The sequence below is a fragment of the Tachysurus vachellii genome, chromosome 2 (genome assembly GCF_030014155.1).
Source record: "Tachysurus vachellii isolate PV-2020 chromosome 2, HZAU_Pvac_v1, whole genome shotgun sequence".
Taxonomy (NCBI): domain Eukaryota; kingdom Metazoa; phylum Chordata; class Actinopteri; order Siluriformes; family Bagridae; genus Tachysurus; species Tachysurus vachellii.
In genome coordinates this window covers 2,981,266-2,993,070 of record NC_083461.1, presented here as the reverse complement: position 1 = coordinate 2,993,070, position 11,805 = coordinate 2,981,266, and the positions used below count along the sequence as shown (strand labels likewise).

Below are 11,805 nucleotides of genomic sequence, written 5' to 3'. Positions count from 1 at the left end.
GTCAGTACGGGAGCAGAGTGCGGTCGGGATAAATCAGTGCCACGGAAGACAGCTTTATGCTCCTGGAGAAGGAGACGTGGTTACATTTAATTGGATGATATAGAAATTGTCGAGTTTCTTTATTCTGTAGAAGCATCGCACTGTTCTCTGTTCACACCCATCACACCGCTGGGTCCTCTTCACTCAGCAGTGCAATTAATTAACACGAGTGTGTGTGTGTGTCTGTGTGTGTATGCGTGTGTGTGTGTGTGTGTGCGTGTGTGTGTCTGTGTGTATGCGTGTGTGTGTGTGTGCACGTGTGTGTGTGTCTGTGTGTGTCTGTGTGTATGTGTCTGTGTGTGTGTATGCGTGTGTGTGTGTCTGTGTGTGTGTGTCTGTGTGTATGTGTCTGTGTGTGTATGCGTGTGTGTGTGTCTGTGTGTGTGTCTGTGTCTGTGTGCATGTGTGTGTGTCTGTGTGCACGTGTGTGTATGTGTGTGTGTGTCTGTGTGTGTGCGTGTGTGCGTGTGTGCGTCTGTGTGTGTGTGTGTGTGTGTGTGTGTGTGTGCGCGTGTGTGTGTGTGTGTGTGTCTGTGTGTGCGTGTGTGTGTGTCTGTGTGTGAATCTGTGTGTGTCTGTGTGTCTGTGTGTGTGTATGGGTGTGTGCGCGCGTGTATGTGTGCGTATGTGTGTGTGTGTGTATGCATGTGTGCGCGCGTGTGTGTGTGCACGCGTGTGTGTGTTTGCGTGTGTGTGTGTGACATGCAGACGGATCGCCGGGTCGTCCTTTAGCCTTGACTCCTCCCCTCATCTCATTCAGCTCCTTGTCGTATCTTTTCATTACTTCCTCCAGTTAATCCAGCTAAAAGACAAGCTGCTCTACACGGTGATATTTCATGCTGTATCAGGTTTCAGGTGGCCAATAAAAACGTCCTCGCCTGCTCGACTCCTGCACAATAAACCCTCATGAGGGGATTAAAAGGGGTTTTCTCTGGAGATCTGGACCATAGCCGAGATCAGAGCCGGAACCCTGAACCCTGAACCCTGAACCCTGTGCCCTTTAACCTGGAGTCAAAAAGTCAAAGCCTGGTTAGCATTCAGGAGAGCTTTGTTATTTTGTTTGTGAGGAACACAGTGAGGAACCTGGTGACATGGCATGACCTTGGCTTGATCTGGGATCGTGATGTTGTTGGAAGATTGGAGATATTTGGATGGAGGTATGAAGCTGATAAACTTGTTTCTGTCCAAAAGTCTGAAACCAAAACCACAAAGAAGGGATTATTTTACAATTTTATTATATTTCTATTCAGAACTCTTCAAAAAAAGGACAGAGATGGAGAAGGAATCCTTCTGTGCTGTTTATGTCACTTTATGGAATACTGACCGTGTCTTTAAAAAACAAACAAACATATAAATAAATAAATAAATAAATAATAAACCTCATTTTGTTGTGTAATGTAGCCCTCATATTGTAATGCTATGTTTTCTTCCTCTCTTTGACTCTGACTCTTGCTCCTCTGGTGGTGTTTCATCTAACCTTCGTCCTGGATTCTACCTTTCACTCGGTTTGTCTTGGAGCATGTCGTATAAATGATATGGACTTGTGTTAGAAATGAGGAACGATTACACAACAGATGTGTTTCTGTTAGAGGACGTTGGGGATCCTGACTGTATTTCATAATAATAATATAATTAATATAATTAATATAATAATATTATTAACTATTATTATTATTATTATTATTATTATTATTATGATTATTATTATTATTATATTTATTTATTAGTTCTAGTGCTTGATGATGATTCCTTATTTGTTTATTTATTTGTTTATTTATTTATTTATTTATTTGTCTATTAAGTACAGCTCTTGTCCAGTTGGAAGAATCTAACCAGTGGGTGGGAGGAGTCTATCCAGTGGGTGGGAGGAGTCTATCCAGAAGGAGGAGTCTGTCTGTGGATATGTGCCTTGAGCGACATTTCAGATCAAATATAAACACTTTCTGTGCTAATATCAGAAAATGAATCCTGTGATGTTTGTGTTGTGTTTAAACAGAAGTGATTTTCTCTGGTGGAGCGAGTGTTCTGTGTGTTCTGAGTGTTCTCCTGAGTGTTCTTGTGAGTGTTCTCCTGAGTGTTCTTGTGAGTGTTCTCCTGAGTGTTCTCCTGAGTGTTCTCCTGAATGTTCTCCTGAGTGTTCTCCTGAGTGTTCTCGTGAGTGTTTTCCTGAGTGTTCTCCTGAGTGTTCTCCTGAGTGTTCTCCTGAGTGTTCTCCTGAGTGTTCTCATGAGTGTTCTCCTGAGTGTTCTCGTGAGTGTTTTCCTGAGTGTTCTCCTGAGTGTTCTCCTGAGTGTTCTCCTGAGTGTTCTCGTGAGTGTTTTCCTGAGTGTTCTCCTGAGTGTTCTCCTGAGTGTTTTTGTGTGTTCTCCTGAGTGTTCTCGTGAGTGTTTTCCTGAGTGTTCTCCTGAGTGTTCTCCTGAGTGTTCTCGTGAGTGTTCTCCTGAATGTTCTCCTGAATGTTCTCCTGAGTGTTCTCGTGAGTGTTCTCGTTAGTGTTATCATTAGTGTTCTCATTAGTGTTCTCCTGAATGTTCTCCTGAATGTTCTCGTGAGTGTCCTCCTGAGTGTTCTCCTGAGTGTTCTCGTGAGTGTTCTCCTGAGTGTTCTCCTGAGTGTTCTCGTGAGTGTTCTCCTGAGTGTTCTCGTGAGTGTTCTCCTGAGTGTTCTCCTGAGTGTTCTCGTGAGTGTTCTCCTGAGTGTTCTCCTGAGTGTTCTCGTTAGTGTTCTCATTAGTGTTCTCCTGAGTGTTCTCCCGAGTGACAGGAGACATTTTGTGCCAGACAACATGAGCAAACTTAGTGGCGTGAAAAGTCTTTTCACTGCCATAAAAGGCACGTTGACCCCCGGCCCCTTAGTATGAGTTGAAACAGAGGCCACTGAGAGAGAGAGAGAGAGAGAGAGAGAGAGAGAGAGAGTAGAAAATTAATACTTCAACCACAAGCATCAACCAACAATAAAAAAAAAGACTTTTAAAAAGTGAAATGATTTGAACATATTAGGTTTTCTGCTCATGTACTTCTGCCTAACCAGTTAGTTTCCTCCTGTCTGGTTGTGTGTGTGTTGGTGACTGAACGTCTTCTTCACGTCTCACTCCACAGAGGTGTTAATATGAAGCTCATATGAAAGTAAACACTCAGGACTTTATTTGTAGAGTTTCATCACTATTTCTGTTTTTCTCTACAATACTACAGCTGATAGATTTACAGAAAAGATCCAGAAAAACAAAGACGTGTTTTTTCTCCACTCAGATGTTTGTATGTTCAGAGTAAATGTTGATATCAAACCCATTTCTGCTCTCTGAGACGCTCCGAGTGTTTGTTCATCTAATAATCAGCTCAGATTTCTCTTCAACACTAAAATTCAGTGTGAGATTATAAACAGATGTCACTGGTTGGATTCTGATTGGATGTTTTATAGAGACTGTGAGAGAAGATGATGAGAGGTTGAAGGTTTGTAACGTGTAACTTGGCGGTTTGAATTAAAGTAGATTTAGTCATGTTTTTGATTGTAACATTGAATGGAGGTTGATGGAGTTTGGATTCACGCTCGGAATGTTCGGACGGATTGACCTCAGCCCCCAGGCTACTGACGCTGTCCCATGATTCATCTGGCCTTCCCCTGCTCCTAGCGTCCTGGCAGGCGTCGTCCCCCACCACGTGGCCTTCACGATGACCCTGGGATCATTGAAAGCTACTTTGTTTGGAGGCCTTGCTGAGGTAGAGGGGAAACGTTACGGTATTCATGAGAGAACTTGACGGTCGTCTGGTCGAGTCTGAAGGAAGCTGGCTAGCGTTAGCACGCTCTCTGTAAGGAATCTATTCGCTTCATGTTGTGAGACTGAAAATAATGGCAATCATTTGTGTAGATTTGCTCAGCGCTCGTCTACTTACTCATCGGAGAGAACGTTCTGGCTGAAATTTCATTTCCCGAGTTAATGTATTGTAACTTAAAGAGCATATTAGCAAAGACTCTTCGTCGTCTGCGGCGTAGCTGTAATGGTGCGTCTCAACCTTGGCACCGGCTCCACCGTCTCGGACGTTTTATTCCCTCCCTCATCAATTTACCACCAACAGACCACTGGGTGTTATCAATATAACTGCCACCAGAGCATCGCAGGGCAATAACTCAAACACGGCGTTTATCCGAACACTATCTGAGTTTAGATCCCTGTGCCAAAGCAATGAATAACTGTTTTTTTTCTCTTTTGTTGGTCATCAGCACTTTTTATTCCGCAGTTATTCCACAAGGCTGCGCTCAGTTACATGGGGGTAATTTGTCACCATGTTGTTTTTTTTCTCCCCTTTTTGTTTTATGCTAGGTTATGTTTTAAAGGTGGTCTTAAAGCAAACAGCATGTCGTTCCACCACAAGTCTGATTTAAAGGCAGATCAGGCAGCTGGGGAAAGTTCAGAAGGACGTCTGGCGTCGGTGACGAGTCGGGTCTCATACGAAGTGTAGTGTGGCCGTGATGCAGAACCGTTCTCAACTCCTGCCTGAATGACGTTCTCCTTTACCTCGCCGTAAGGCAGCATGGAGAATGTCAGGGTGAAATCAGGCACTGAAATGGATCGAGTGGAGAAACGGAGGAGTGGTGGAGGGACAACCGAGCCGTCCAGCACGTGATCGTTGCCAAATGGTAAAACTGGGATTGTTCAGGATCCGGGAACGGAACCAAGCTGAAGAAGCTTTTTTTTTGGAGGGATAAACAGTTTTTTCCTGGCGTGTGTCAGAGTGAGAGTGGGTTCGCCATGACCACACATCCACAACCTGGGAAAGCTCCAAGATGTCTAAAGGTCTGAATATATAAAGGGACACATCCGCCGTCCGAGACTTCCTTCATTTATCTCCCAGCCGCAAGGTGCCTCCGGGTGCCGATCAGCCGCACTGCTGTGTTGCTCTTGGCCTTTCTGAGTGGAGCCTCGAGGTTCGCTTTAATAGAACTTCTGCAGCTTTACGCAGTTTGCCAGCCATTTAAACCGTCTCAGTATCCGACACCGCAGAGACCTCGGATTTATTTTTACAATCCTGATTCAAATATCGATCTATTTATCTCCTTATTCTAGTGTTTACGATAAAAAACGATCGTTCTTTAAATGCAGGTCTTTCGTTCATTCTATAACCCGAGATAGAGTCATTTTTCCACTGAGAGATTTTCAGCAGCCATGTTTGATTTTGTTGTTCAACCATTTGAGGTAACGGACGCAGATTCGTTTATTGTAACGTGAAGCGTTCAGTTATCTAACAGAAAGTCAGACACATTGTGTTTAATCAGGAAATAAACACAGGACCAAACAAATCAAACAAAACAACTGAAGGTCTTTTGGGAAATCTACATGGAGGAAAGCGGGAGATGAAACTGCATCAGTTCACCTGGATCGACTCATCACACATCCTGAATAATTTCCATAGCACTTTTTATTGTTCTTGATTTTTTTACATTTTATTTCCACGAACAGACGTTTCCCAACATCATGCTGCCATTTTTTTTCCAAAATTCCAATTTTACAAAAACTAGACACACTGTAAATAAATATACACCACACACACACACACACACACACACACACACACAGACACATACACAAAACGTTCCACACTATACACAGATCATATGCCTCTCAAACGCACATGAAATTCCTGCCTTTAAAATTCACCGTCAAATCTAAGTTAGCTAGTTATGTTTTGTGAATTAGCTTTTTAAATTTACTAGCAGGGGGTCACGGTGACTTAGTGGTTAGCACGTTCGCCTCACACCTCCAGGGTTGGGGGTTCGATTCCCACCTCCACCTTGTGTGTGTGGAGTTTGCATGTTCTCCCCGTGCCTCGGGGGTTTCCTCCGGGTACTCCGGTTTCCTCCCCCGGTCCAAAGACATGCATGGTAGGTTGATTGGCATCTCTGGAAAATTGTCCGTAGTGTGTAATTGTGTGAGTGAATGAGAGTGTGTGTGTGTGCCCTGTGATGGGTTGGCACTCCGTCCAGGGTGTATCCTGCCTTGATGCCCGATGACGCCTGAGATAGGCACAGGCTCCCCATGACCCGAGGTAGTTCGGATAAGCGGTAGAAGATGAGTGACTGAATGAATTTACTAGCTAGTGTAGTTTTTAAAATTAAATGTAAAAAAAAAGTTTACATCAAATAAAAATTATATCATATTTTCTAGCTAGACCCATCCTGTGAATTAGCTTGTTTAAATTGTTTAATTTGGAGATCTTGGTTAATACGTTTGCTAGCAAGTTACATTTTGCGAATTAGCTTTCAGAAAAAAACAGAGGTAAATGATGGAGATGATTCAGTTAGCTAGTTAGTGCTGCTTCTTAATGATGTATCTATCTAGTTTGGCAGAATTTGCCGTTTTGCTCAAATTGTTTTTAAATCTTCAAGGAATATACAAAATAATAACATTTATCAAATATAACAAAACATATTGCTAGCACAAGCGTTATAATGCTTTATAGGAAAAGGCATTTGAGTAGCGTAATGACAATAAAGAGAGAAAACAAACCAACGAGGGTTAGGACCATGTTCTCTAGCTAGTTATATTTTATGAGTTTGCTTGTTTGAATTTACTAGCTGGTTAAGTTTTGTGGTTTGATTTGTTAAATTTAGATAGATAGATAGATAGATAGATAGATAGATAGATAGATAGATAGATAGATAGATAGATAGATAGATAGAACCTCATTGTTATTGCATAGAAATACACAAAGGTCAAACTGGTAGCTCAGTTAAACTAATAGATTAATAAGTTTGCTTGCTAGTTGCTTTTTGTGAAGTGTTATTAAATGTTCTTGCTAGTTACGAGGACTTCTGTGTACCTCAGCACTTGTTATCATGCTCATTAGTAAGAAGTTGATCAGCTGTAACTTCCAGTGTGAGAATAATCCCTGACTTTCAGCAAACCCGCGATGAATCTCCTCGATGTTTGGATTGGATCTCGCGCTGCTTGTAAACCTGCCAGACGGATCAACGCACACGTACAATTATTCGACATTTATTCGACTCTGTATCCTTAAGGAAGTTTTGGTTTACGCAGAAACCCTTTGGGCATTGTTCTGGGAGGATCCTGCCAAAAAAATACAGGCTTTGAGCGAGAGGGAAGGAGCACTGGGTCCTTTCGAAGCTGCGTTTCATCCCAGAACGGATTTGCTTGGCACGTTTCCTTTGGCAGGATTCACACGTGTTAGTTACACTAGTTAGATGTGAAGAATAAAAAAAGATGAAGAACGACCCGAACTCGGACCTTGAACGTAGAGCTTATTATTTTAATTGAAAGTAAATATTTGTCCCGTCGACCCCGAGGTCAGGCATTAAAGCGTAACGGTGCGGTGACGAAATTAGACCCTGAGTTTGTGGGTCGTTTCTGCACGTAGGTCAACATCAGAGGTTAAAGGTCACAGAAACCATAAAGTGTTACTGGGGACCGCTTGGAAATTTGAAGTCTTTGTGAATTTGTATCAAGCTTAAAAGAAAAATGTGTGTTTGTTTGTACTGACATCCATTTTTTTTTGCGTTTGGTGTGTGTATGTGTATATGTGTGTGTATATGTGTTTGTATATGTGTGTGTGTGTGTGTGTGTGTGTGTGTGCAGCTGAACAACCCTTCCTTTGTGGTCTTCTCTCAGCCCTGGACTTTATCAACACATTGTTTTGCTTGGCGCTCTCCCAGCACAGGCTGAAATGCACTGAAACCCTGGCAGGCTGTTCCATGACGGAGGAGTTACGGGGGTGTGTGGGCACGCCACCGACCACAGCCACCTTTTTCTCCTGGACCAGGAAGCTGTGAATCATCCTCATTCTTCCTGTAAGCACACGAAAGGAGCTAGTCTCCAGACTAGGAACAGCACAGATCTGCTCGTTCCCTGACACCAGCATGGTAGGCCAGAAACGGCAGGAAATCAATACCTCCTCTCTCTTCTCTTCTCTCTTCTCTTTTCTTTTCTCTATCTTTTTTCTTTTCTCTCGCTGCAGCTGCGTGACAGAGTAGACGGAGACACGACTACAGTAGCACCGCTAGCACCGACTCTTCTTTTCAGGCTAGTCAGATGACTTCAAGTCTTTCAGTGTTTTTTTTTTGTTGTTGTTTGTTTTTTCTTTTACTTTCAATTTTACTTTCAATTACTTTTTTTTTCTCTCTTCATCACGTAAATGTTTCACTATTTAAAAGGCAGAATTAATTCTTGGGTTAATTCTGTGATTTTGTTTGTGTGTGTGTTTCAAAATCGCTGCTCGAACGCAACGTTTTGAACAAAGTATTACAAAATCTAACCTTTGACCTGGTGATGACCTGCAGTCTGGGTGATTACTGAAGTGAAAAAAAAAACAGTTATAAATAATAATCGTAAACAATTCGATCTTATTAAACAATTGTATCTAAATAATTTTTTTTATATTTAAAGGTTAACATTTTTTATTTATAAGTACATTTCATACTGAAAATAAACTGTGAAGAATTTAGATTTTGAAACATTTTATTTTATGCTACATTTGTAGGTTTGTTTTCAACAACCTTGGACATGAGAACAGCTTTTTATAAATTGAACCTAACATTATTATTATTATTATTATTATGATTATTATTATTATTATTATTATTATTATTATTATTCTAAATTTTAAAAAAATACTATCACATGAGCTGCTTCCTGTCTGTCAGGGTGATTACTGAAGTAAAAAAAAAACAGTTATAAATAATAATCTTAAACAATTCAGTCTTATTAAACAATTGTATATAAACGATTATTTATATTTAAAAGTTAACATTTTTTATTTATATGTAAATTTTTTTTACCAGTTTCTAATTTTAGCTGAGTGCACGCTTTTTCTCACTGGGATATTTTCTTTTTTTCTCTCTGTCTTGTTTTTTTTTTTTTTATTTTATGCTACATTTGTAGGTTTGTTTTCAACAACCTTGGACATGAGAACAGCTTTTTATAAATTGAACCTAACATTATTCTTATTCTTCTTCTTCTTATTATTATTATTATTATAAATTAAAAAAATTACCATCACATGAGCTGCTTCCTGTCAGTCTTTCAGTCAGTATTATAAAAAATTAAATGTAATAAGACATCACAGTGTATGAGAAACAGCGTACGTATTGTCACTGGGTTTAGAGGCACGACAACAAAACCACAACAACAACAAACACACGACACTAAGACTAAAACACAAGAATGTGTACAATGATAATGATGTTAATTGGAGAGTCGCTGCATCACGTACCATCAGATCCCTTCAGATCCCTTTAGATCCCTTCAGATCCATTCAGATCTGTGTGGTCATTGTGTTCAGCAGCGATTCCACCTCTTAACACATTTCACTGCTTGCTCAGTTTCTCAGTCAGATTTTCCTTAAACACTCCTGATCTCGTGTCGATTAAACGTCGCCCGCTGAACTCGAAGGTCGAGGAGAAAGTCCCGACTTTCCGAGCAGGAATTCTCAGAGTTAGAGGTCAGAAACTTTTATTTATTTCTTTAAATTCAGTAAAACTTTCTTCCAAACCGAATGTTAAGTAAATAAACGAGGGACTAAATAAAAGAAACGAATAAATACTTTTATTTCTTTTTACTCTCTAATACACTTTAGTTATTTTGATGTGGTGACGTTTGCTGACTTTAACTTCACAACCCCTGTAATTTCCTTCACGTCTGTTGTTTTTATTTTCCTCTAACTCTCAGGTGTGTTAGCGGATATTTTAAGTGCGGCTGTTTAGTTTGGGTTTTTTAAGTCAAACCTGTCGGAGCTTCCTGTGTTTTTGTCACGCTGGCGTTTTGGTGTCGAGCTGAGAGGTGAACTGAGGGGATTGTTTTCGCTGGATGATGAAATCGCGCTTTATTATGTAGCGTGTGGACGGACGGCTGTTTAATCTGGAAACTCGGTACAAAGGAGCTTCCTGCGAGTGTGTATTTTTACTGACACTGTGTTTTTATATGCGAGTCATTGTATTGTGCTACTTTTACTTGTTTATTCTTAGTCCAGTACTACAAGAGGAACTTTGAGTAACTTCAGACCTATTTTTTTATTTAGTTTATTTGATTTAGTCGAACACAACTTTACATTATAAAAAAAAAAAAGAAAGTAACTTACCGACTGAGGATATCACAGAGATCTCTAATAAAATTAGCGCTGGTTGTTTAGAACAGAAATGTGACACTGTTATAAACCTTAAAGAGAGATTTATCACTTCATTTTTCTCACGATGACCTTAAAAAGTGAGCTCCATAAGTGTGAGCAGTCATTTTGGTTTACTGTGGAGGAGAAAGTCCTGAATATACAAGAAGAAAGAATGAGAGAATGTGTTTGTTTGTTTGTTTGTTTGTTTGTTTGTTTGTTTATCTAGTCTGAGGTTGGAAATTCGAACTTACGAGTTTTAGTCGAACAGGATAAAAAGAAGTTCCAAGCTTAACAATAAATAAATAAATCTAAATAAATACTTAATAAATAAATAAAATACTTGTTTTTATAGTAAATAGTGTGTGTGTGTGTGTGTGTGTGTGTGTGTGTGTGGGTGTGTGTGATCAGTGCTGCTCTGTGTATGTGTGTGTGTGTGTGTGTGATCAGTGCTGCTCTGTGTGTGTGTATGTGTGTGTAGTCAGTGCTTCTCTGTGTGTTTGTGTGTGTGTGTGTGATCTGTGCTGCTCTGTGTGTGTGTGTGTGTGTGTGTGATTAGTGCTGCTCTGTGTGTGTGTGTGTGTGTGTGTGTGTGTGTGTGATCAGTGCTGCTCTGTGTGTGTGTATGTGTGTGTAATCAGTGCTTCTCTGTGTGTTTGTGTGTGATCAGTGCTGCTCTGTGTGTGTGTGTGATCAGTGCTGCTCTGTGTGTGTGTGTGTGTGTGTGTGTGTGATTAGTGCTGTGTGTGTGTGTGTGTGTGTGTGTGTGTGTGTGAGTGATTAATGCTGCTCTGTGTGTGTGTGTGTGTGTGTGTGTGTGTGTGATTAGTGCTGCTCTGTGTGTGTGTGTGTGTGTGTGTGTGTGTGATTAGTGCTGCTCTGTGTGTGTGTGTGTGTGTGTGTGTGTGATTAGTGCTGCTCTGTGTGTGTGTGTGTGTGTGTGTGTGTGATTAGTGCTGCTCTGTGTGTGTGTGTGTGTGTAATCAGAGCTGCTCTGTGTGTGTGTGTGTGTGTGTGTGTGTGTGTGTGTGTGTGTGTGTGTAATCAGTGCTGCTCTGTGTGTGTGCATGTGTGTGATTAGTGCTGTTCTGTGTGTGTGTGTGTGTGTGATTAGTGCTGCTCTGTGTGTGTGTGTGTGTGTGTGTAATCAGTGCTGCTCTGTGTGTGTGTGTGTATGTGTGTGTGTGTAATCAGTGCTGCTCTGTGTGTGTGTGTGTGTGTGTGTGTGTAATCAGTGCTGCTCTGTGTGTGTGTGTATGTGTGTGTGTGTAATCAGTGCTGCTCTGTGTGTGTGTGTGTGTGTGTGTGTGTGTGTGTGTAATCAGTGCTGCTCTGTGTGTGTGCATGTGTGTGATTAGTGCTGCTCTGTGTGTGTGTGTGTGTGTGTGTGTGTGTGATTAGTGCTGCTCTGTGTGTGTGTGTGTGTGTGTATGTGTGTGTGATTAGTGCTGCTCTGTGTGTGTGTGTGTGTGTGTGCGTGTGTGTGTGTGAGATCAGTGCTGCTCTGTGTGTGTGTGTGTGTGTGTGTGTGTGTGTGTGTGTGTGTGATTAGTGCTGCTCTGTGTGTGTGTGTGTGTAATCAGTGCTGCTCTGTGTGTGTGTGTGTGTGTGTGTGTGTGTGTGTGTGTAATCAGTGCTGCTCTGTGTGTGTGCATGT

At 41.1% G+C, this 11,805-nt stretch overlaps 1 protein-coding gene across 3 annotated transcripts in view; it reads left to right on the top strand.

Moving 5' to 3' along the window:
* The window catches only part of LOC132861955 (C-terminal-binding protein 2), a 99,417-nt gene that overhangs the window by 34,449 nt on the left and 53,163 nt on the right, over window positions 1-11,805 (top strand). The window contains exon 1 of one of the 3 annotated variants that reach the window (XM_060893727.1): window positions 7,652-7,839. The exons of 1 other annotated variant lie outside the window; for it this stretch is intronic. The gene's annotated coding sequence lies outside the window, so the exon portion shown is untranslated. Of the gene's footprint in view, window positions 1-7,651; window positions 7,912-11,805 lie in introns of those variants that run through there. One more of the 3 variants, XM_060893708.1, reaches the window with a different exon arrangement.